Here is a 24104-nt window from a genome sequence, read left to right as displayed (position 1 = left end):
ATATATATATATATATATATATATATATATATATCTATTCATATTCAATTAAATATTCCGATTATGGAATTAAAATGGTGTCTGAACTGCATTTAATTTTAACTTTAAACTAGACTTTGTTTTCTATCTAAAATGTGCAAGCTGTTATTTATTTTTAGCAAAATGGTTAAATATATTTCCGGATTAGTTAAAATTAATTGCAGTTCACTTACAAATTTGGTCATGGGAGGTCATGAGACATCTGACAACTGTGCTCTCCTGAAACGAGAACTTTCCTGTTGATTGCACAGCTCTCTATTCTGATCCATAATGGCTCAGACCAAATGCCCCATAGCACTGAGAATAACTTTGTTAATTACTGTGCTCGCTGTTCAATTAACTATGCAATAGAGATCACTGCCAGAGCCGCTGCTGATAACAACTATCAGTCATTTGGAATTTATAGAAATTCATTAAAAATGCCGACACCTGAGCAGATTTCCAAATGAACCCCCTGGGATAAACTCATTTCCTCTCTTCTTCTGTCCCCCCTCCCCCTCCTTTATAGACAGCAGCTACATTCTAATGCTCCCACACACACTCATTTAATTCACAGAGTCGGCTGCACTTGAAAATTCAAAAGCAAATAAATGTTGTTTTATTCATCATGTACACAAAGAGGTTCACTAGTCTATCATTGCACCTCACATTTGATTTCATAAAATCAAAAGTATCCCATAATGGTTTATTGAACACAGTCTCTGACCATTCAGATTCAGCCAGTAGAGAGACTTGCTATCCTCTAATTTTATCAATTTTGATGGCTTCATTGAGGCAATAACAGGAATTCCTGTGTATTCTGTGTGGCTTTTTTATGTTTCCATGGATACAGAGGACAGACCGTTAAAAGGCAATTATTGAGGAAGAGTGGAATTCACCCCTTTGTCAAGATTTCATAACAGCTGTAATAACACTGGCCGCCACGCTAATGTGAAACTCCTGAATGAATCTGCCTCACACCTATCCGCTCTGCCTCTCTGACGACAATATAATCTCTCAGTTGCCAAATCAAGGTCTATAATAAATTTTCGGTGTTAAAATGGGCTTCCTGTAAAAAAAAAACAACAAAAAAAAACATATAGGGTATGCTTTTTGGCTGTCTCAGCTTGTGTGTTTGATGTTATGTACAAACAGAGCACATCCAATTGCTCAGAAAAGAGAACAGCTTGAGGTATATCCTATCTGATCCCATCAAATCAAATGTGTATCCAAACTGAAATAAATGAGATAAGTAATCTCTCATCTCCCTCCGGAAAGTAATCCCACCCTCATATCTACCACCTACCTATCCAAAATTCCCTCTGACTGTCCATTTTTTGGAAAGAAAAATTGACATTTCTGTTACATTAACCTTTGTTACAAACATTATTGTTATTAAATTATAACATATATATGTTTACATGAAAATTAACAAGGTACCTAATAGGATGAAAGAAAAGAACAAGGGTGTCAACTTGAAAATGTCAATATTTTGATTAAGGTATATTACAAAAGACTAACAGGATAGAATGATATTAAAGGGATACTCCACCCCAAAATGAAAATGTTGTCAATAATCACTTACCACCATATTGTTCCAAACCCGGAAAAGCTTTGTTCGTCTTCGGAACACAATTTAAGATATTTTGGATGAAAACCGGGAGGCCTGTGACTGTCCCATAGACTGCCAAGTAAATAACAGTGTCAAGGTTCATAAAAATGTATGAAAGTCGTCGTCAGAATACTCCCATCTGCCATCAGACATGCAATCTGGGTTATATAAAGCGACGGTAACACTTTTTGTAAGTGAAGAAAACAAAAATAATGACTTTATTCAACAATTCCTTTGTCGACAGTCTCCTCTGTGTCTCTCCATGTCACCGAAAGAAAACAGTGCATTCTTGTGGCGTGGATGATACGGAAGAGCATACGCAGCATACGGTGACATGGAGAGACACAGAGGAGACTGTTGACAAAGGAATTGTTGAATAAAGTCGTTATTTTTCGACTTTACAAGTTTTCTTCGCTTACAAAAAGTGTTCATAAAAACTTTCATACCTTTTATGGACCTTGACACTGTTATTTACTTGGCAGTCTATGGGACAGTCACAGGGCTCTGTGTTTCATCCAAAATATCTTAAATTGTGTTCCGAAGACGAACGAGGCTTTTATGGGTTTGGAACGACATGGGGGTAAGTGATTGATGACAAAATTTTCATTCTGGACACAGGAACAATTAAACTGATCAAACAATCAAACTGGTTTTACAAATACTGTAACTAAAAAATTTCGATCTTAAAGTAATTTTTATAAACATGCCTTAGAAAATACATTAACGTGTGCATCTTGAGACAAAACAAGGGCACTGACATATTTCAAGATCAATCATTGCAAGTTTCAGTTGAAACGGCTCAGACTTGCATTTTAGTCGGGGACTAGGCTTTAGCCTTGTCTGTGAAACTGGGGGTATATGTACTGTATATGACTATAGGTGCTTTATTTATTGCATTATAGGCTTTCCCCTCCTCCAGCTCTTTTGAAGACCACACCTGAACACCATGAACCCTACCTCAGAGTGACAGTCACATTAAAATGCCATTAAAGTGTGAAATAGGAACAAGGCGTGAAGGCAGGTTTAACCCCAAGCTACCTCTGAGCACCCTTGGATTATACAGATAAGAACATCAGCTTTTCTGTTGTTGCTTTTCTTTCTCTTCTACTTTATACCGGTTCCCTTTGTTCGGTTTGCACAAGGCCAATAGAAAAAAAATGTGTGTATTTGGGGTGGATTGCGTGGGGGCTGATGAAAGAATGACAAGGTTAGGGTGTGAGTGCATTAAGCAGGCATGCCTACCTCTATTCTGCAATCAGTCTATTTTCTATGTGTCTTTTAGCAAGCTCACCTCTCACTCCGCACAAGCATGTCTAAGCAATGGGGGATGACACTGCCGTGCACCTGAGCACGCTGTAAAAAAACAAACAAAAAAAAAACACTATGTGCATATGTGCCGCCGTCTACAAAAGAGCTTGAACAAAGACGGTAATATCTGGGATTGTTCTGTGATCACAGCAACAATAAAAGAGACCAGTCACGCAAGTGCCAACAAAATTCCCTGTGTTTAGTCTGCCATATCTTGTGAATATTTTCTAAAAAAAAAACATACTGTATATATATATTGATTTGATTGCATTTCAGCAATAAAAAGCACTGTTGGTTTTGCTAAGGGTCTCAAGCTGTGCTCTTTCAGGAGGGAACGATGCAGTGAATTGGACTGAGACCCTGGCTTGTGTCAAGTCAATGAGACTGAACACATTAAAACTGATGAGAGTGTACTTAGACAGGTTAGAGCTCACCAAGCGTTTGCTGCCTGGATGCACTAAATCAATCAATACATCTGCACGAATCTACAAAAACAAATTTGACGGCATGTCGTCTTTACTTTGGTAAGTATAAAGTAAAAATAATAATATACACACACACACACACACACACACACACACACATACAATACATTTAAATAGGATCAATATAACTGTATTTTTATATATAAAATCATAATCTTATATTGTATATATACACACACATATATAAACATTTGTATATATTTGTGCAATAAATGATTATTGCTTTTATATTTACAGTAACTTTGAGTAGATTGTGGACTGAAAGCATGGATAACACAACACATGTAGGACAAATAACTTAATTTTAGTTTCACTTTTTAATTTGCTTTGAGATAGATAGGATTAAGAAGTTCCCCATACTCCCCCTCAAAAACATTCATCAAAAAAGACAGAATAAAAGATAATAAAAAAACATAAAAACACCCCTCCCCACCACAACAACCAAACAACTTTGAAAGTGTGTCTATGGGGGGATAAAAGAATTCTTTCCTAATTAATTCCTCTGCCCCACGTAACCCTCAGACTATTCGTAATCCAGAAGGGAACATCTTTATTGATCTTGGGAACGCTTGAGTAGACTCCCAATGCTTATCTCAGCATAAAAAGCATCTCTTGTGACGAGCCACAATTTAATTAGATGACAATCACTGTTAACAATGCACTGCCGACATCACAAAATTTGCACATTGGCGCTGGCAGTGATAAATTTCAGCTGCTCGGACAGGGACAATTCACATCCTTGAATTAACTCTTTCCATATGAGCAGGAATTTCAAAGGAGCACTGCAGATATTGTTAACTAGGAAAAGAACATTCATGTTCCATACACAATCTGTCAAACTGGAGCTGCAATTAAAGTTTACCCAGCTGTAGATAACAGACTAAACTCTCAATATTTTATTAATGCAGGCTGTAAATGATGATGGTGGATGGTGAGGTTTGTCTGTTTTATCAAAAAAGTAAGAAAGGTCCAATTTTTTCATACTGCTTGCAATTTGATTTCCTATCCACAAGAGGGCAGTGCATGTGATTTTCTACTGCATTGGAGGAAAAAAAAAGACTTTAAAACAAAGCATATACAAAGAAAGATTACAACTTAATTCATATATTATCATAATTATACACAATATCTAAATATTTATATTCAGATATGTACAAACTGAATTTCAGCCTGCACTGCTATTCTTGCTCTGAATCTAACCATTTTTCCCTTTCTTTTCCCGTTCTGATCTTTATTTACTTGAAAGTGTTGTGAAAAAGACTACATATATATATATATGTATATATATATATATATATATATATATATATATATATATATTATATATATATATATATATATATATATATATATATAATATATATATAAAATAAAAATAAAATAAAATGTTGAAAATAACTATTTTACACATCCTGATCATACTTCAAAATATTTTAGATCAAGAACTTGATCATTTCAACATCATTTTAAATAGTTATAGTCCCTTTTATAATTGTTTAGTACCCTGAACCCAAAATATATGATACTGTCAAACACAGAAAAAAAAAGTATTAATAATAATCTGTCAAGTCAAGTTTAAGAATGCCTACTAAAAATAATTCGTAATGAGAATAGTTACATCAAGAAATGATGTGCTAGATGACGGTCACATTAGTTGTCATAAACACCTCCCAACACTTTATATTTATAAACTCATTAAAATGTGTGCACACAATCTTTCATCTGTAGCGACGGGACATTTTGGCAAAAGCTTTCTCTGGTCAAGTGACTCACAGTCTGACCACACATTACAAATTCTCAGCTCCCAATGGCTGGCACTAAACACGCCACTGTCAAAAAAAAAAAAAATAAAGAAAGAAAATTGTTGAGCCACTGTAGAGTATTTTTTGGAAAGCGGGGCATAGGTGAAGGCCAGGGGCTAATGGCAATGAGGGATTTGTCAGTCATCCTAACATTTAATAATCCCTGGCTCTCCATTTTCTGCTGTTTGTTTATATTAACCTCTGGTTGAACCCACTTTAGAGGCAGCCTCTGTGCCAGAAAGTTCACTGAACATTCAGCATGGAAGCGGAGAACATGTCATCTCGAATCTATTAGCCCACAGGGGAGATTGCAGCAGTCCACGCACCACACACACACACACACAACTCGCGTACACTCTAGGTAAGCTGCAAACCCTCACATTTTCTGTACTGATGGCGCCTGTAACTGAGATTATTGCATGCTATGACCTGATACTGACCTCCCTTTTTCGCTCATGCTGAATAATCCTATTAAACAATGCAGTACATCTAACAGTTACTGCTTTCTACCGCATTCCGTGCAGTCCTCTTGGGCCATCACTATGAATGGGTTTAACGGTCCTGCTTTCATTGCATTTGTTGACTCAGTAAATGAATATGATCTTATATGGCTATAGGTAAGCAATATCTTTCGAGATGCACCTGGAAAGAAACGCTTGGATTATGAAACTGGAAAAAACCTCTGGATCCCTTTCATTATTCTAAGATGATGTATTTCTAACTTTTTTGAGAATATATGGCTGTATGTATTATTACTGTAGTGAGAACATAATGCAGCAGAAAGCGTCTTGCAGATTTGTATACTGACCATTGGGTGGTGATAAAGAGAACAGGTAAGCAGCATCCTTCGAGATGCACCTGGAAAGAAACGCTTGGATTATGAAGCTGGAAAAAAAACCTCTGGATTCCTTTCATTATTCTAAGATTTATTTATAACATTTTTAAGAGTATATGGCTGTATGTTTTAATGCTGTAGTGAGAACATGATGCAGCAGACAGTGTCTTGTAGGTTTGCATACTCACCATCGGGTGGTGATAAAGAGAAGACACTTCTAAAATATCTTCTTACATCCTCAAGGTGGGATGTTTGCCGATCCAAGGTGTGTATGAGAGTTGAGGTGGTCTTAAAACAGATTACAGAACAAACACCTTATCCTGTCAGTACAAAAATGAGTGTTATTTGCTACCTGGATCGCGACTGTAAAGTCGTGTAAACCATTTAATCCCAACAAATTATTATATATTTGTGCACGCGTATGCATGGGTGTTTATCAGTAACACTGTATATCAATCAGTAACATACATACCATGGTACTTAATTGTAAGTGAAGCCAGTGCCCAAAAAGATTTGCACCTTTACTTAGACTTTCACAGAAAGTGGTGGACATGAGTACAGTACAAAACATTGTGGGTTTTTTATTATTACTATTATTATGTAAAGACCGGCACAGTGCAGCTAAATGAATATACATTTGTGTTGTGAACAAATGGGGAAAAAATAACAAACCTTTCATTAGTTCTATCGAAAGTTCTTTGGAAGTTTCTCGGGATTAGAAACGCGTCTGAAGAGCAACAGGTTTCCAGAACTAGCGGAAAAGGTTAGGCTGCGTGAACTCCAAAGCAAGCAAGCTGATTGGCTGTGAGTCAGAAACTATCCAATCAACCAAAGCATAGGCGGTGCTGCTGGCCCAATCGCATCTCATATGCATGTATTCAATAAATAAATATTCAATAAATAAAATATTCAATATTTTTATCTAAATGTATTTTATTATCTAAATGTAATATGTAACCATTTATAATATTGTATTTATCAAATAATTTAAAAAAAAATTGGAGAGGGGTTACTTCTATTTAACTCCAATATGTATTTCTTTATTTTTTTTATATTATGTTTCTGTTGTCTGTTTTTATATTATCTGTTTATGTTACTGTACAGTTAAACGAATTGCAGTAACAATCCAGATGAGAGGGGATAATGCCTGAAAGACAATCAGCCAATTGCCATACAGTATATACATAAACACTGGCTGTGGCCTGCAAACAACTCACATTGCATGGAGGGTGTGCTGCTGCCTGCAGCAAAGTGAGAAGTAATTATATAATGTTTATTTATTTATGTGGCATATGTTAAACATTGTTAGATATTCTTCATAAAGTTATGTTGACTTTCTCAAACATAGTAACTTAATGTCATATGTTTTAAACCAAAGTATCGCCTAAACAGTAGGTGAGTCAGAAATGTTAGGCATGAGATTAGATAAGCCTTCTGTTTAATGTGTGTGTGTGAATGCAACGAGGCAAACAATTTGAAATGTACTTATATTTACTTTCCAGAAACTAATATGACACATACTGAAGTAAAATCACTGAATGTGATTCTTGACAACAAGCAGAGAGTTGGTTACTGATGAAGTAGGATGAGCGTGATTTCACCAAGTACAACGTGTTCCTGGATCAACATCCTTGTTGATCCTGGAACAACATTCCAAACAACCAGTCAGAATTGAAGGATAACTTTTCAGGAAATATCTGTTTTAGGCTTACGGTCGGGGTTAGGTGCTTTAACACCCTTGTTAATCAGCTATCATTTCACACTGATTTTAGGAATAAATTATGGGTAGGGTTAGGTTTTGGGGTAGTGATTGGGTTAAGTCTATATTTTTGGACAGTAATGTTGATCCAGGAACATGTCTTACTTGGCAAAATCATGGCGTGAAGTAGTGAGTAGTGAAGTAGTGTCTGGACATGTTTCTCTCAAACTCTCGGAAGCCACCACAGTCAAAACCGTAAACGTATTACTGAAGGGATATGCTCAGGTGAGTTGGATGCATAAACGATCCCGCTGTTCCAAAGAGAAGAAATGCCTCTCTTTATCCAAGACCCTTGTTCCAACAACAGGAATGTCTGCAATATAAGCTGAACTTGTTTTACTCATTAATATTTGTGATGATCGGAGTGTGGTTGAATTGCCTTCAAACTCATTAATTAGTGTAGTACAATTTGCTTTATTAATATTTGATCAGGTCCCCAAAACATCATCCTTGATAGTGGCACATACGAGATCCCTTTTGATCTGTAACTACCTCAAAGGTAAGTGCAAATGTTTGATTTTTAGCATGTTAAGTAGGGCCATCCCAAGCACAGGACAGGGCCCAGTTCAAGTTAGAGGATGCAGGGTGCCCTTGGTCAGTTCAGATTTTCTTTTCTTTCTGAGGGCTTTCTACACAGCGCTGCCCTAGTGTCTATATATATATATATGTATATATATATATATAACATACATAAAATACTGAAACAGTGTGTGTGTGTGTGTGTGTGTGTGTGTGTGACATAGATAAATTACTGAAACAGTGCAACATTATGAATTTAGATTGTGTTAAGGCCTAACATACGTAAAGGCTGTAAATATTATGTTGTATTAATTGCAGTTCTCACTCTCAAAATAAAATCTTGTGTTCTCTTATTCAGAGCACTGACTTTTTTTTTCTAGTCCTTTGTTTTCTTCTTTCTCTGGAAAACATGGCTGTGTTTACTACATGGTGCAGGCATGGTTTTAAAAAGGCCATTCCATGAGAGTCAATGTGTTTGTAGAGAACTTTGCATCATCAGTCATATTGATGTCAATGTGCCAACATTAATCATGAGTATGTCAGAAATGCCTTCTGTTTTCCCACACATACTCATTTTGCTTCTGAAGGGCTACCTTCTTGAACCTTACATCTTAATATGCTTATTTAACCATATGATAAGTTAAAAACAGTATATGAAATGAGTAGTATGTCTGAATTCCTGATATTCAAAAAATAGTAGGTGAAACATTTTTTGGAAGTAAAGTAACACTGCTGATGCTGTAAATCACATGATAAAGCCAACACTGTGGATGTAGAATGTTCAGACTTCATTTATATTATACACATATAGACTATACTCTATAAAACATTTTTTGAACAGTTTTAAATTATTTCCTCATAAAATCCAGTGTGTGACCTGTAATCATAGGATGTGATGGTAAATAGTGGGACTAGTGATCATGAACTCTCAACAGGTTGCATAGAGGAGGTCATTCCATACCTTGACAGGAAGTTGCGTTGTAAATGCTATTTTCATTTGTGCTTGAATTTGTATGTCACAACACTGACACTAAATAGAAACACTTGGAACATTAATATTGCCCTCAACTGGCCGAATATACAGATGTTCTGAACTGGAGTCAGAGCTGGAGATAGACAATGGTAAAACATAACTAATCATATAATTGAGCATAGTTAGAAGGGCAAAATAATTAAGCTTATTACATTACGTTGAACATCAAGTAGTAGTCAAAATCTGAAGCAAAGAAGCACTGCATTAGAGAACTTCCTCCTGACCTTTGACTCTCAGATTTACTGTTACAGTCTCCAGTGTCACAAACCTGTAAGAAGATGGTTGGCTGCTGGATCTTTACTTCTGGTCCCATCTCACTGACTGTCAGCATAGACCCACAAGGTTATTGCAATGGTAAGGGAAAATAATGATGTTTTTATTAACTTTTTGTGTGTATCAGGATGACAGTATTTGAATATTTTAAATATTCTTATATATTCTGAGATTTTTGTTAACCTAAAATACCCTTCAGAAGTAATAGGAACATTTATTTATTACAGATTTATTAAATCTTGGTAAACTTATGATTGCTCAAAGTTTATATCGAGGTAGATGTAGCTGCTTAGCAATTGTCTTCTAATCTGCTGCAGTAAAAGTACATAATTTGCTTTTCATCTAACACACTATTTTTTATCTCTTCTCCAGGAGAATCAATTCCAATTTATGCTCTGCCTATCTCGTATAGTTGTGCAAAAAGCAGTGGTATACCAGATACAGACCTATACATCCAAGGGTAAAACAAAAAGCATCAAACTGGTGGTTTGCTCGTGCTAGAGGAAATGTAGTGCTGTCTGACACTTCCAGCAGGTGGAATGGAAACACATTGAAGATCCCTCCAGTTTCTCCCTCCATTCTGAATTCAGGCATCCTGAGAGTGGAAAACTTACTTGCAGTGAGTAAAAATGTTATGATGATTATTTGATGGATTTCTTTATTATTATTATTATTATTATTATTATTATTATTATTATCATTAATGCTACAAGGCTTTATTTTATGATAAACATAGTATAGTTATGGAAAAGGTTGATTAACTGACATCAAATGCCCATTTTTTTGTGTAACATCTACTAGCTAACAAGCTACATGTATAAAACTCCCTTATATGAATGGCTGTATCTTTGTTGTTTCTTTGCTCAAGGTTATTGTTCTAGAAGTGCAGATTCCAGTGGTGATTGGTACCAAAGGTCTTGACATGAACAGCCATTCCATTGTGAATATGAGCTTGCTATACCCCACATTTACTTTTCCAGACATAGCTGAATGTATGGTGCAAATTTAATGATGCAGTGAAATCAGCTTTTATGTCAAATCATTAATAAAGTGTATGATTGTGGCACACAGTGTTTGTTAAATGTGTGTATATACTTATTTTCATCTTTAATTTTCATGGTAATATTTCCTATCATCCCCTCCAAGCTATGCAGAGGTTATGTCAGAGAAACAGTTTGAGGAGCACAAAACTTCAACCTGCCAATCACAACCAGACTGGCTGCTAGATGGCTCAGCATTCGCTTGTGTTCAGCAGTTCCGCCTCCAGCCGCCTCCTCCATATTCAGAGGTTGGTCCTTTCTTCATCCTTCCTTTCTTTCTGTTACGCCTTTAATAGTATGTACAGTATCATCATATTATGATGTCTTTTTAACGTTGCAGATTTGCCCAAGTGAACAGTAATCTTTTATCCAAGTTTATTTTGTGGAGAAGACCAAAGAACCACCTTGTGCCTTAATTATTTAATTATTTTTTTCCACGTTGTTTATGGATTACAGGTGAATTGTTTGTTTTGATCATGAGTTCATGTCAAAGTTCTGTAGTCAAACTCAGCCAGACTATTGTCAAGTTTTGTCCACTTTGCAATGTATTCTGGTATTCTGCTGTTTTTCTGTACTTTTCTGTCTGTTATTGTGATATTAACTATTTGAATCAATCTATAAACTGCACATAAAAAACACTAATTCTAAAAAAAAACCTCTAAAAATACTCTAATTAGTCTCATCATGTCTAGATGGTAAATTATCACTAAAAACAACAACTGGAAAGCAACAAGCCAGATGGAGTAACTGGATTTGTACTGTTTTTCACAACATTAGAACTTAATAAAAACACTAATTTTTGGTACAACTCATAATCTTTTGACTTTTATGAAAATGTCTTAGTACTTTTAGTGTGAGTATAATGTAATAAGCAGGAACTCCCAGCCATAAAAAAAAAAAAAAAAAAAAAAAAAAAAAAAAAATTCTAAAGCAGCACAGCTGCATTAGTTGCACAAATGTTCATCAATAACTCTTCACAGTCTCACTTGTCACAGAGGCCTTTCATTTATATGGGAAAGATTAGAGTGAAATAACTAGATTGCTTAATCAGTGTCAGAGATACACACTTTATATGATACTGATGTTAAAATTAACACCAACAATGAGTTTCAGAAAAGTGCACAACTGTAAAGAAATATACACTACACTTTTCACAGTCACAAACTATTTGGTTTTATTGAATGACTATTAATTACACTTTTGCACTTTCTAAATTTCTGTTAGCTATTATATGTGTATTTTTTTTTTTTTTTTTTTTTTTTTTAATATTCTAGATATATACACAATTATCTACATTTCTTTCTTTCAACAAATTATGTTTTTTTTTTCTTTTCTGGTACAATCAATGACTATTTTGATAGAGACAAAATGTTGATGTTATTGCTGCATTCTGTTGTGTATTTTTTTTTTCAAACAAAGAATGGTCTATAAATTGACCAAAATTCACCAGATATCCAAGTTAACAAATTTTGCAACAGAAATGTTACCATCATACAGTATGTGAACAAAGCTAATAATTTTTGCTCACAATCTGTGCTGCACATCGCATCAGTTTACAAAATGTCATACTATTTACACGTGGTAGCAAATGAAAACATCAGCATCAACCAATCAAAAAAAAAAAAAAAAAAATGTACTTATAACTGAAAAATTAATTTTCAGTAAAAATTAAACATACTTCCAAATACAGTACTGCACCCAAATGAGCATAAATACGATGAAGACCTACCTTACAATAGTGCACTCACAATGTATTTAACTTGCTGTGTCTCAGTAGTCCCATAAAGTGTATTATTGGACTGGTGGAGCCGCCCTGAACCCAAAGAGATATCTCGGGCGAGATTTTATCCAAGTGTGAATGTGCAATATTTATAAGAAGTGTGAATTATTTAGCATGTGGCCGTCACACAGCCAGCTGTTACCCTCTGAAATGCATCACTGAAAAAAAAAAAAAAAAAAAAAAAATGAAGACTAGGCTGAAATGAAAGATGTTAACCTATATGTTAATAGAATGTAAACCTCTGTGCTAGAGTAACATTCAGGCCTCTCTCACTCTAAATTGAGAGTTCAACATAAAACATGACTGTTACTCTTTCTTTAATGATTTTAGAATATGGATTTTGCCTTTTTGTTTGGTTGAATGGGGATTTAAAGGAAAAGTTCACCCAAATATGAAATTTTGCCAAAAATTTACTCATCAGGCCATCCATGACATAACTTTTCACTTCAGATGTTAATTGATTGAACAGAAATGTGTGGATTACTTGTAAAGTGTTGTAATGCTTTTATCAGGTGTTTGGACTCATTCTGACGGCACCCATTCACTGCAGAGGATCCATTGGTGAGCAAATGTAATGATAAAAGTCTTCAAATCTGTTCCGAACACAAATGAGCTTTTCAATAGAGGCTAAACCCATAATACTTTCAACATTAAGATGGCAAACAAAATCCAAGACACTTTTTGTTAGAAAAAAGTTTTACATAAAGATTTTGTGTAAATCGATGTTTTAAAACAATATGCACTTTTGTAAAAAAAAAAAAAAAAAAAAAACTAAAATAATTTATGAATGTGGCAGAAGTAAGTTATTAGAGCATTCATTTCATGCCTTGTCCATCTGTTACAGACCAATTGATATGAAAGTCACAAAACACTGCAACATTTTCACTCCTATGGACAGAGGCAGGGTTTGAAATGGACTGTTTTGAGCTGTTCGATATCTATGTCTTCATCCAGAGGGGTTTATTTTAGTTCTAATAATTGCAATACAAGACTACAAGACTTTAATATTGGAAGACGGCTGAATCAATATAATATCTTGTGGCAAAGATCTTTTTTTTTTTTGGAAATATGAACCCCAACCATAATGACGCTTTTAATAAGTCAAGTCTGCCATCTACTGTTGCTCTTCATTTGATAATATGGAAACACTGGAAAAAAATTTTTTATCATCTAAAATTCGACCATTCATAACCATCAAACAATTTCCATTAAACTAAACATGTTGAAATTATATTACATGTTTGGCAAGAAGAATCATCCATACAAGTTCTTTTGTCATCAAAACAGGCCATATTAATAAATGGATTTATTGTAGACTGCACCTTTTATTTCTCCACTCTGTAAAGGAAACCTTCTTAACTGGTGACTCAACACGCTCTAATGAATAACCTCCTGTGCAGACCTTTGCAATATGTTCCCACTTTATGTTCTTTATCATGCAATTTCCTGTTCCTTATATCTTTATATTAATTTCACACCCTACAACAAGACCAGTAGTCCATGGATTTAAAACAGACCTCTTTATCCACTCATTAAGATTAATCTAGCTCTAGCTGCTGTTGCCACCAGGGCAGTATAGTTAAGCAGTTCCACACATTCTGTCGAGGGAAGTAAACCGATATCCCATTCATTGAGAAGAAGTGAATACCCTGCGCATCAGTACTTCTCTGAACTTAAAACAGCATCTGAAATACAGCGCATGTGCAAGATGTTAAAAGAGGAGCAAGATGCTTTTATTCAGGATTTTCTTAATTTCTTTCATATTTTCATTCAGTACTTTCATTCAACATGTACTGTATGTGCAGGAATAAGGTTCAGCATATTTTATTAAAATTTAAATAAAGCGGGGTCAGTTTTATTTTGATAAACATATGGTGTAACATTAGGTTTACATAAAAAGAGTTATTACTGTTATAAAAATACATATTTATAAACAAAATGTATTACCAGCATGCACTGCTTCAAGTCAGACACTGATCAGTCTATACAGTGACACATGAAGTCAAACACACCTATTGACTTCCGTCACATTTAGACGTTATAATAGATAGTGTGATCTCTTCACTAAATCAAAGGAGTGCAGACTTTACAGTAAAGTGGAGAATATTCTGGAGAAAAATCTGACGGGGGGATCAGGACCCTGACACAAAGCTTAGGGGTCTTGAATCACCCTGAAGGGAATTATTTTGCAGTGTGGATGTACATTATCCGCGTGTCACATGACTAATTCAAACATAAGTAATAACTGAAAACAAAATATTGATCTGAGCTGAAATTTTATTGGCTCACTAAATTATCAAGCTTAAGCAAAGAAAACAGCTGCTAGCAAGCAGCTTTTAGCCTAGATAAATGAACAAGTTCACACTAGACAAACTTATTACAAATTTCACCACATAAATTATTATGGGGACAAGAGATATTGATTAAAATCAGGAGGAGTTGGCGTTCTGACGTAGAACTTTAATTTCTCTAATTTCATCGTCTATATATTCTGGTTCAAATACTGTAAGTAAGGCTGGGCAAACAAATTGCAAGTTATCCTCTCTGTCAAAATCTTCAGACATGTTTACGAAGACTGTTCTATGTACAGCATGCGACTTCCTCTGCTTGTAAACAAGGTGCAGCTCATCCAGGTTCTATGTCAGAAGACCAGTTCCTGCTTCAGCAGCACCACATGTATGCATCGCTGTACGCTCATGAACATGTGTCGAAGACTGACACAGAAGAGAGTAAATTTTTGAATAAAGCAATTTTTGTTTTCTTTGCACAAAAAAAAGTTTTTTTTGTAGCTTTATAAAAATAATGTTGAACCACTGATGTCACAAGGACTAATTTAATGATGTCCTTACTACCTTTTTTGGGCCTTGAAAGTGGTAGTTGTGTTACTGTTTATGCAGGGTTAGAAAGCGCTCAGATTTCATCAAAAATATCTTAATTTGTGTTCCAAAAATGGGTTTGAAATGACATGAGGTTGGGTCATTAATGACAGAATTTTCATTTTTGGGTGAACTAACCCTTTAAGAAGCCCACTGAACACGTTTATAAAACAATTAAAACGTTTGTCTGCCTAACCTACTGAAGAGCATGCCGACAGTTTTTAAAGATGCACTTTGCATGTAAATGAAAGGCATGTTGTTGGAGTGCTTCAGTACACTCAGGCTTAAATCTCCTTTTATTTACATTTGTATAATTTGTTTTGTCCACTCTCAAGTGTGATAAGAAAAGCCTGCTGGCACCATACACTGGCTTAGCAAAAAGCATCCCAGCTGAGTGGACTAAAGACTCAGCAAACATTGTTTCAGCATTACAATGCCGATAACTGCTGGAAGCCCTGGGTCTGTGACAGATAAGAAAATGAGCTGACTGTCAACCAGCAAACACCAGGTCTCCAAAACACCTCCACCTTTATTTTGTTTGTTCCACCACTTTCACCAAAGCTGTGTTTGTTTTCATGGGCTTAGAGGAAGCAAGTGGGGTGCTGGAATCAAGGACGCAGGGTTGAAGAATTGTGTTTCCAGCAGTCGGAAAGCGGTTGATGCCACATGCTGTGATGCCTGAATTTCCCCTGTTCTTATATGAGGGGTTAAGTGAAGTCACTGAAGGTTTATCTGCCTTCATATTGCTCCCTGCCACCATCAATAAAACGCAACAATGTGTCTTGAAAAGTCAGCTTATAAAAGTTTCAGGAAACTCTGAGAGCTTAAGTGATCTTCCCCCGGCTCTGCAGCAGCCCTGCAGCATCCAGGATGTCTGCTTATATTAATTTCATGGAGTTTAAGAGGTCAGCAAACTCATTTGGAGATTCTTATTCATTTATGAACCCAGCAACCCCCTGTTCTGCAGCGCTCTAAGCTACAGGGCCTCAGATGCTTAAATTTACATGGAATATTATATAGTTAGGTGTGTGAAAAAGTATAGTGCTCATGCTCAAGCAGGCAGATTAAGGCTAAGCAATGCTCTCGGAGATGACAGTCACCCACATTTTAATGAAAAGGCAGGTGGGTGAACCTATGTTTCATCTGCTCTGTTTTCCAAAGCTTTTGGATCATTGCTTCATCTGAAATTCAGAAGATTTCTAATGAGACAATGAGTCTAAGAGAAAGCAGCCTAAGAGTAGACCTGAGGCGAACAGCCAGTAAAATGGAGTAAATGAGCTCCAAAGCTGCCCAGGGGATTGCAAATGCATAATTATTTTAGTTTAATAATTTTATTTTCTTAATAATAATATAATAATAATAATAATAATAATAATAATAATAATAATAATAATAATAATAATAATAATAATAATATAATATTTAATAATATAATGTAATATTTCTTTTTTTCATATTTTTTCACTTTTTGTATATTTTGTATATATTTTCTTAATAATAATAATAATAATAATAATAATAATAATAATATAATATTTAATAATATAATGTAATATTTCTTTTTTTCATATTTTTTCACTTTTTGTATATTTTTTTGTATGTCTTTTTATATATACAGTACATTTTCAGGTTAAAAAAACAAAGCACTATTTTTTAAAATTGACTCAAAAATAAAATAAAATAAAACAAGTGGACAAAACTCATCAAACAACTTCTCAGAAAACATCTATTCCTGTTCATGTGACATCCAACTCATCCCTGTTAACAAGATTCTCCTCCAATTTATTATTTTTCCTATCTCCTGGAGTGCTTTAGCATTGATATTATGAGGAATAAATATTTTCCAGTTAATGCAAGAGCAATGCAGTGATTGCTTTGGGCAAAAAAAATCATAAAAAAGGATTTCACTTGGTCCCAGAGCTAGTAATATGACACACAAATAACAAGGAGATTTAGTCCGTGAAAATAAGGTCTGGAAAAAACGAAACGATACAGTGCACATTAAAAATCTTCTCTAATCATCCTCATATTAAAATCTATTCTAATGATATTAGAATGGAATATACAATACATGTAATGCTATTGTATCTTGCTAAAATGGCAAGAGAATAAAGTCGTACTCTAAACAACATTTTAGTTTTTTTTTTTTTTTTTAGTTTTTTTTTTTGTATTTTATATTGATGTATTAAATTATAGTAGATAAATACATTAGATCTTTAATACAATAATGCATCTTCCAACAGTATTGCAAATAAATAACAAGTCTTCAGAACATACTCATTTCAATCACTTTATTTATATCCCTAATACTGCACAGTCATGAAAGGGTAATGTTGTATATATTTTATATATGTGTATGTGCTTGAAGAGCATGTAAACATTTCTCAGAAGGCACAGGGAATCTCATTGTCTTGCATGTTTTCTAGTGGGAGTTCAGTTCCATCCATCTAAGACTTTATTTAGTTCTGTAGTCCTGTCTAGGTTCTCTCTGAACTGAAATCAGTCTGCCGGCTTCCCTGGGGATGACAGTAATGTCACATACCAGTTTGGCTCTCATTTTTCACAAACAGGCCTCTACCTATTAAGGATGACTACTTACCATGGAAAAGGTGTGTCCTTCACATCTGCAACCTTCTCATATTTTCCTGCATAGACATATATGATTGGTCACAAACACATACAAACGCCCGTGAGGAATACCGCAAAAGCAAATACCAAACACACAGTGCACATGTACATAAATGCATAGCTTGTACATGATAGATCTAGCGTCACTTAGACTGAACTATTGTTGTATTTATTTTCATAGTTTAAAACTAAGCTTTTTTTCTATGACTATGGGATAAAATTACCTGATTTTGGGATAAAAAGTAAACTGTAAACTACAGTACATCATTTCTAGTGGCTGAAAACATCAGATTAGACAAAATATTGTACTAAATGAGCATGTAAGGGGTTCGACATCCCTTTCATATAAACCCAGTGCTATGGAGTTGTTTGGAGATTGTGACTTTCCTACACACACGAGTGCATCCATGCTACTTTATTAATAATTCACCTCCATCCAACTTATCCTGTCCACTTTTGTCATGCATCCTCTAAATCCATCTGAATATTCTCACAAGACTCTCTGTGACAGTCATGAAATCTATACATGTGTTACTGTATCTTACAAAATTACCATTTAGCTATTATTAAGACATTACTGAGGAATTTATCATTTGTGAGTTTTATTGAGGAAGTACATAGAAAATTAATGTTCAAAACTTCTTGCCTCACTCAGATTCATTCTAATAAACCTACAAAAATAATTTAGATTTTGAGCAGTTAGCTTCTATAATTTGTCTTTGTGTGTTTATGTCATGTCCGTAAGTAAAGAAACGAAGGTCCAGTGTTGTTAGAAATCAGATAACAACATTAATTTCAAATATGTATATAATTGCTTGCATATAGTGAATTAAACAAATCAGACAATGTAATTTCTTCCACTTTATAAACATAATTAAATAATTTTAATGATAAATAATTAATTGGAATCCATACTGTGTTCAATACTGTGACATTTTAAGCTTTTAATTACATTTAAATATATATTTTTTTTATAAATGTGATTCTGTAGGAATTGTAATCAGGCGCTACGATTAAAAGTTATTTAAGCCAAAGGGATATTATTATTATTATTATTATTATTATTAATAATTATAATAAAAAATATTATTATTATTATTATTGTTGTTGTTGTTGTTGTTGTTTTAGAAAAACCCTTGATGGACTAATGATTTGAAGAGCTCACTTATTTTGTCATTACCTCACCTATCAATTTGCACAATTTTTACTCTTCAGTACGTGAAGGTGATAGGAGGTCGGGATGTACTGTAACTCTGGGGAACACCAGTGCCTTTATACTGTAAGTTAAGATGTCAATGTAATTAATCAAGAGATGTGTATTGGTGTTTCTCAAAATGGCTTTTAAGGTGGCATGTCACCCTCATTACCCTGTAAAAGGTACATTTGCATACATAAATGTATGATGTGTTGACTATGATGTGTTAAACTTGATACTATACAAAAGTTTCTTAATTTAAAATGATTATTAAAAAAAAAATAGTCTAATAAAAGGCATGTTTAACAAAGAAACAGCATCAAGCAAAAGCCATAAACATGGTTAGAATTGGAGAAACACTAGAGAAACCCATCTATATTCCACCGTATAAAAAAAAAAAAAGAGTACAAGTGCATGATTAATGATCTTACCTCTCTTTATTTCTCTTGAACCATACAGAAGAACAGCTCCACCTTGACCGCTCTATTAAATCGAAGAGCCAAAGTTATCAATCGAGATGTGGATGGAAGGAGAGTCAGTTTTTTCGCAGTGCCACGGCTGCTCTCGGCCCTAATGGTTCTCAATACACGGCAAAGCCAGCGAGAGAGATGTTGCGTCTACATTTTTGACTGATTATGCATTTTTTTGTTCTCTGTTCTCTCTCTCTCTCCTTAAGCTATTCATAGAAGATAGATTCATCATTCCAATTTGTCAACCCAGCGAAGTTTTCAATTAATTATGTTGCTAGAGAAGAGGCAGTGTGTGTATTAGGGCTCCCTGTCAGGACTCGTCTGAGGCCCCATTTACAGGACTCAAAATAAAGAGGTATCAGAGAGGTGGTTGGGCACAGCAGTAATTAATTTGATGAATGCCTTAGCGGCGCAAATAGTGGCAGCCGCGTGTCTCTTCATCAGCCGGCATTGCGGCAGTCACCCTGCTCAGTGCTAATTTGAGAGGGGCCGTCTCATCCATGTAGCGTACGTCCTCACAAGCCGGTCTATTCTTCACATCCGGGCCACATGTGGGGGCCTTATGTTTCCTGTCAGCTTTGTCCTTGGTGCCAAGCAACTTGCTCCACTTAATGCCCAGTTCTTTGACTTTGTGGCCTGAACTGGGTAATAGAGAGCCGGCGGGATTTATGGGGCCCGGGGGTGCTGCGTCCTTTGCCGGCTCCCGTTGTCGTTCTCCCCAAAGACAGATTAGTAAGACGGGCGGTCTCAGTCTGGCAGGTGGAACCAATGAGGAGGGGGAACCTGTGCGCCCCTATGCCAGAGATGATGGTGAAATGCACCAAGCATCTTTAACACAGCGGTGATGAAGAAATATGGTGCTGTTTGTGGTGAGCAACGACCGAGTCTGCAGCTCTGCACTGGTGTAAGTGAGAGACGAGAGGTGGGTCTGTTCTAAAATGATGGATCATATTATTGTGGTTAGGCAAAAGCTGGGCAGACTGCTGTTGGAGAATGTAAACCATCAATGTCAACAGCCACCAAAACCTCATAGAGAAATAATTGGGCTTGTGCCACATAATTCAGGTTCAGATTTTCACAAGTGGGGGGACCTCATTATAAATCAGGTCAGGCTCTGATGCAACACCATAAATCAAAGACAGACATGGCTCAAACAATTAGATAATTACCACAGCCCCATGTCACCACTGTTTTAGCAAACCACTTTGGAGGTACAGGAGCGGGGCGGTAAAAATGCTCCATAAACCCCAGCATAATTAGTCTGGAGCAAATTGGAGAGAAAGGCAAGGAGAAAGTGAGGTGAGACAAGAGTAACAGAGGGAATTCCTATTGGCTTGCCCGGCATATGATTGAAATAATGTTTCTTAATGCTTCAAAATGACATTTAGAACAATATATTGCAGTGTAGACCATGGTGTCTTTATTGTAAATGATAAATGGCTGATATTCAATTTGTATACTTTTTATGTAATATTACCAAGAAGACTGTAATACCTACAGTATTGTCTAATGCCTCAAAATACCATCCGTATTGCAGATAGTTATTATAAAAAACATTAGCGATGCACCAACTGTATTTCACAAAAGTAAACCTAACCCTAACCCCTAACCCCTAACCCATATCCACAAATTCAACCCGATAACAAAAATATTACAATGAAGTTAAAGCCAATAATCCATTCAGTCTATTTTTACAGGAATTTATATATCTATTTCTATCTGTATTTATCTATCATTTATCTACAGACAGACAGACAGACAGACAGACAGATAGATAGATAGATAGATAGATAGATAGATAGATAGATAGATAGATAGATAGATAGATAGATAGATAGATAGATAGATAGATAGACCCACAGATCTTTCCTAGCTTCATCAGTAGACATATATATTTAGGAACTTACACTCAGGTTTACACAAACGTGGAATGGTTTTGTGGACTTCCACTGACCCCTAGTGTTCCAGAGCCCTCTCCTATCTCCACCGCCTGGGCCGACTCTTCCTCCAGAAAGCCAATTATTTCCTCATCCTGAGATTACCCCTCGTCATGGCTGCCATCTCAGATCCAGAGGCAGGGGTCCAATTGACCCCAATTGAAAGTGTCATTTTTCAGCACTGCCAAACTGCCGAGATGTTCATCCCACCCTAGACAGGGGGGCAGAGAGAGCAGCACTTTCCTGCACCAACTGTACAGCTTTACGGGCAGCTCCCTATCCATACAAACACACACACACACACACACACACACACACACACACACACACACACACACACACACACACACACACACACACACACACACACACACATCCTCATGTTTGCTAAGGTGGGGCAGCATTGAGAAGGGCGGTCCTGTGCTTGTGACAAGCCTGAGTGCAAGGAGCCTCTCAACACCAGTCCAGAAATCGAGGTCACAGCACTGCAGTGAACCAAGCGGAACAGATTGTTGCAGAACCTCTAGGCTTTTGCAGACACGTGTTGATCCCAGCGCAGTGTGCCCTGCTTTTTTAGTTCACCCTTTCCCCTTTCTCTCTTTCACACACACATACACACACTTCATGTCTCCTCAGTCAACTCCCTTGGCTCTGGCTTTATAGAATATGAGGAAAATCTAAACTCTTCAACCGTGGCAGTGCCCCTTAAATATCTGCTCTACAAGCACTCAACACTGCCCTCCCTGGAGGCAGCAAGAAGGATCTGCCGAAGAACACTGCATGCTAGCTCTTAGTCTACATCATCAGTCTTCATGCTAACTTTTAAAACACTCGCTCCATTAATGTCTGTGATGCTCAGAGGTCACTGAAAGCCAGAGATGCCACTCATTCCTATGACAAATGTACATTGTATACAAGACATACTTGTTATACTTTTTTGACATACTTTTTTTGCATGCTCACAAAAGTATTCAGACCCTTAAAAGAGATGGTTCACTCAAAAAATGAAAATTATCCCATGATTTACTCAACCTCAAGCCATCCTAGCTGTATATGATTTTCTTCTTTCAGGCGAATATAAAGGCCCCAACGCCATGTGGAGTACTTTTTATGATGGATGGATGTACATTTTTGGGCTTTAAAATCTTAACCACCATTCACTGCCATTATAATGCTTGAAAGAGCCAAGACAGTTTTAATATAACTAAATGTAAATGTGTAAATATTATATGATTTTGTGTGTGTGTGTGTGTGTGTGTGTGTGTGTGTGTGTGTGTGTGTGTGTGTGTGTGTGTGTGTGTGTGTGTGTGTGTGTGTGTGTGTGTGTGTGTGTGTGTGTGTGTGTTATATAAGCTAATATATTAAATCCTACATAACACAAATAAAACATGTATGATGGCTCGAATGGAGGGATGGGATTGGATCTAACTAAACTAAACTAAACTAAACTAAACTAAACTAAACTAAACTAAACTAAACTAAAATAAAATAAAATGAAATAAGATATATTAACATAAAACTGCTACTTTAAATTGTTATAATTTTTCATTACCACTGTTTGTATTGTATTTTTGATCAAATAAACGCAGCCATGGTAAGCATCAGATAATATTTTTAAAAACAAATAGCAAAAACAGTAAATGTATTAATTTATTAACTTATCAATTATATATTATATATAATGCTGACACAGGAACTGAATGCTTATGCAAACAACATGTATCTTTTTTCTTGTGGTTGTTGTTGTTATGTAGGATATTTTCTGACATGAAACATTGTCACAATACATATAATTTATTTTTTCCAGTGTTTCAGTTCTTGGCATGTGTGACTTTCCTACTAATCAATCCACATTTTCTGGAATAAGCTACATCAGCACAGCTGTCACTTCTGCTCGGGTCAGGGCTTTTTCAAAGCCATAGGTTTCAAAAGTGTTTGTCTCACTAGATCATTGTCAGTAAAACCTCTTTAAATAGATATTATAGCCACGTCTACACAAGTCCCATCTGTCGCAGTCATAGCTCTACAGTAGATCGACAATGTTTAGAGGCACAATTGATCTTTTAATAATGTCGTGACCATCTCATGACCTGTCGCAGAAGCTATATTTGTCATCACAAATGGGGCCTTCCAGGTCTTGTGAAAATGAGGCAAAGGGTCAGGTGATGCAAGATGGACACAAGTTCTCCTCTTTCCTTTCTTATTTACCTTTAAAAAAGTTATTAGACGTGAGATCACTTGTGGCATTCTGTCATTATTGTCATTTTGCATGAGTGCCATGGTGGTGAGTTGTGAACACTGTGACAGCAGATTGACCCAGGCTGCTGTTCACTTGATTGATATCTGTGCAGACAATGATCGTTCTGAGCTTTTTTTTCTTCTCCCCCTTGTGCTGTGCTAGTTGGTCGGAAAGGGAATTGTGGGTAGGGGGAGGGCAGATATGGGAGAAAATGTCACACCAGGAAAGTCAGCGAGGCGTAAAGCCCTGCATGGGCAAACGGGGGTCAGTGGCTTCTTTTTGCCCTCTCTGTGCC

General features: G+C 35.9%; 1 long non-coding RNA gene and 1 pseudogene across 2 annotated transcripts in view; one reads left to right on the top strand and one right to left on the bottom strand.

Annotated features, from left to right (window-relative positions):
- The window catches only part of LOC109068248, a 93479-nt gene extending 86633 nt beyond the window's left edge, over positions 1-6846 (bottom strand). For both annotated transcript variants that reach the window (XR_006157092.1, XR_006157091.1), the window contains exons 1-3: positions 6733-6846; positions 6249-6380; positions 6034-6083 (exon numbers count right to left, since the gene is read on the bottom strand). This is a non-coding gene — a long non-coding RNA (uncharacterized LOC109068248). The remainder of the gene's footprint in view (positions 1-6033; positions 6084-6248; positions 6381-6732) is intronic.
- Positions 6847-7915: 1069 nt separating this feature from the next.
- Positions 7916-11045, top strand: LOC122140354 (annotated as a pseudogene).
- Positions 11046-24104: the final 13059 nt, after the last annotated feature.

Source organism: Cyprinus carpio, chromosome B18 (assembly GCF_018340385.1).
Source record: "Cyprinus carpio isolate SPL01 chromosome B18, ASM1834038v1, whole genome shotgun sequence".
Classification (NCBI taxonomy): domain Eukaryota; kingdom Metazoa; phylum Chordata; class Actinopteri; order Cypriniformes; family Cyprinidae; genus Cyprinus; species Cyprinus carpio.
This window is presented reverse-complemented; position numbering and strand designations above follow the sequence as displayed.